Genomic DNA, 2,573 nt, shown 5'->3' on the forward strand with positions numbered 1-2,573 from the left:
CTCTCTCTCTCTCTCTCTCTCTCTCTCTCTCTCTCTCTCTCTTTCTCATTTGGGATTTTCTGGAGAATAGGTTTCCGCATCCATATTTGTTCTGGTCCACTTGTAAAGAGGGTTTTTGTCCCTTCGATTGTCTTTGAATTGTTTTTCCTGAAACAGCTCTTTCGCTGTTAATGAGTCCCCATGCAGCTGGACAGCTCCTTCTCGGACATTGAGAGCAGTAACCCCAAAATGACCCCAATTTGACACTGCAAGATGAAATTTTACCGCCTGTTAAAACCATTTCCAGCCCGAGCAGAAGGAGCTCACTGTTGACAGAGGTGTGCTGCCTTACCAGGACACCTATCTCTCTTCTTTAGGTCTCTTCTCATGGTCTGCCCCACCTACTTTCCCACATCCTTGGTGGGAGTACCTAAATTGGAGAGGGTGACCAAAACATTATCGGGGGTCTGAAAGCCACGAAGTGTCAGATTGACTAGTCTTATTTAAATTTTTTTTTAAAGAGCAAGTGATTTTTAAACTAGATGTTCCTCTCTAGAATATCAGGAATAAGTGATTATTCCAATCAGTGGACCAATCAGTAGGACCAGTAAGTCTTTGGTCATTTGGGTTCACTAAATTGAAAGCTACAAGAAGAATTACAGTGTAGCGTTTCCAACATTTCATCTGAACTTGCATTCAATCTACTCTATACGGAGAAAACCTTGCATTCCTTTTCAAGATGATGAGTGCACAGGATACACATCGGAGAGAACAAAAACCCTCAATGACATGAAATTTTATTTTATTCTGCCAAATGTTCACCTTAACATGCTGGAAGGTCTTTCCAAATACATTTGAACTTTTATAACATTAGTTCCCTAGTTCTTCCCTAAAAATCTTCAGAAGGAAAAATATTATTTCTTTGACCAGATCTTATTTTCATGTTTGTCCCTCCCCCACCCACCCACCCCCTTATATAGGCTTTGTTCTATCCTTTCGAATTGTTCAAAACACTGATGAAAAATCGAAAGTATCCCTAGACTATTAAGCAGAGTTCAGGGTGAAACTATTTTTAGTCATTGAGCACCTTCTCCCGTGTAAATAAATAGGGGTTAAAAGTTCCCCTCTTCGGTGAAAGTAAATGATTATCAGTGGACAACCAGCCTATTATTAACTTAACAGCGGTACTAAAATATAGGAAACTTCAAGTGGACTGAATCTCCTTTACTCAGATGTAATACCATGTGAGGTGCCTTTTTGAATGAAAGTGAAGCTTTTCTCAATGAAGACAGTCTGAAGAGGTTCTTATACATTTCATACTAAGATTAAACAAAAAAAATAAAAGAAAGGAGACAGAGGGAGAAGAGAGAGGAGAGACACAGAGAGAATAATCAGAATCTAAGAACAGTTGAGCCTTGTAGTGCAAAGGTTTTATGTGAATTTGGGGCTTTTATAAAAGAAACACTTAAGGAAAATTAGGAGATTTTTTAAAAAATCATATAATTGGTCTATACTTATGACGACATTTTAAGCAAAGATAATAATAATAAAGGAACAACAACAATTACTCATTACTGCTAATAAGCGCAGTTGGGAGAGTACGAAAGGATTTGCATAAACTACTCAGTCGGTCTCGGTGCAGCAGAAAGAACTGACCAAAGAATTCATTGCCATGAATATCGTGAACTGTGTTACTGAGTTATACTACAAAATAGAAAATACTGCACAGGAAGGTTAGTTCTTTTTCTCTTTTTCTCCTTTCTGCACCCCCTCCCCCCCTCCCCCAAGAAAACTTAATTTGCTTAACCATTACTAAAAAAAGACAAGTCTAGAAACCAAGGACTTAAAAAAAAAAACAAATAAAAAACAAAACTCACTCACCTCTTCTTTCAAGTCCGGGGTAAAGTCCGCAACAACCCAGAGCCACTGCTTTTAGTCTTGGAGATCTTCTGGAGGGGAAAAAAAAAAAGGAGAAGGAGAAGAAGACGGAGAAGACGAAGAAGAAGAAGAAGAGAAGAGGAGGAAGAAGAAGAAGAAAACCTCGACCTTCACTTTTACTCTTCATTATTAACTGGGTTGTTACGGTTATAAGCAGGGTACAGCAATGCCATAAAGTATTTGCGTGACTTTTTTTCCTACCTAATCACCCCCTTTCCCCTCAGGAGCACTGGAAAATACCTCCGTTTCCACAGTACTCTAGTTATCGGAAAGCCTCGGATTGCCCACTGGCGTTGTCAGCCCTTCTACACACTATCTTTCTTTATATGTGAGGGCTGATTTCCCGCAGACATCATGGTTATGATGGCTCATTTAATCAAACTGTTTAATTGCTCCAGTAATCACTATCATCATCACAGGTACTCAATCATTCATCATTTTTGGAGGGCTTTATTGACCTCTGGAGCTCATTCCCCAGCCTTATTAAAATAGGGCCAAATTTCTCTGACTCGTCTTTGATTCATGTGAAGATTGAAATCTAAAGCTATTTTAAGTTTTCCAGAATCTTAAAGAGAAAATAAATAGTAAGGAGTTTTGTTGTTGTTGTTGTTTCCTTTTTTTTTTTTTAACAAATAAAATCTTTCCTCCTTCATTCC

At 38.4% G+C, this 2,573-nt stretch overlaps 1 long non-coding RNA gene across 7 annotated transcripts in view; it reads right to left on the reverse strand.

The window, feature by feature from the left end:
* LOC138168789 (uncharacterized) overlaps window positions 1-2,567 on the reverse strand; it is a 54,982-nt gene extending 52,415 nt beyond the window's left edge. For all 7 annotated transcript variants that reach the window (XR_011170209.1, XR_011170207.1, XR_011170206.1 and 4 more), the window contains exon 1: window positions 1,861-2,567. This is a non-coding gene — a long non-coding RNA (uncharacterized lncRNA). The remainder of the gene's footprint in view (window positions 1-1,860) is intronic.
* Between the last annotated feature and the right edge of the window lie 6 nt (window positions 2,568-2,573).

The sequence above is a fragment of the Petaurus breviceps genome, unplaced genomic scaffold, assembly GCF_028583685.1.
Source record: "Petaurus breviceps papuanus isolate PSGF00001 unplaced genomic scaffold, PetGlider_PUasm1.0 37, whole genome shotgun sequence".
In the NCBI taxonomy this organism is placed as follows: Eukaryota; Metazoa; Chordata; class Mammalia; order Diprotodontia; family Petauridae; genus Petaurus; species Petaurus breviceps.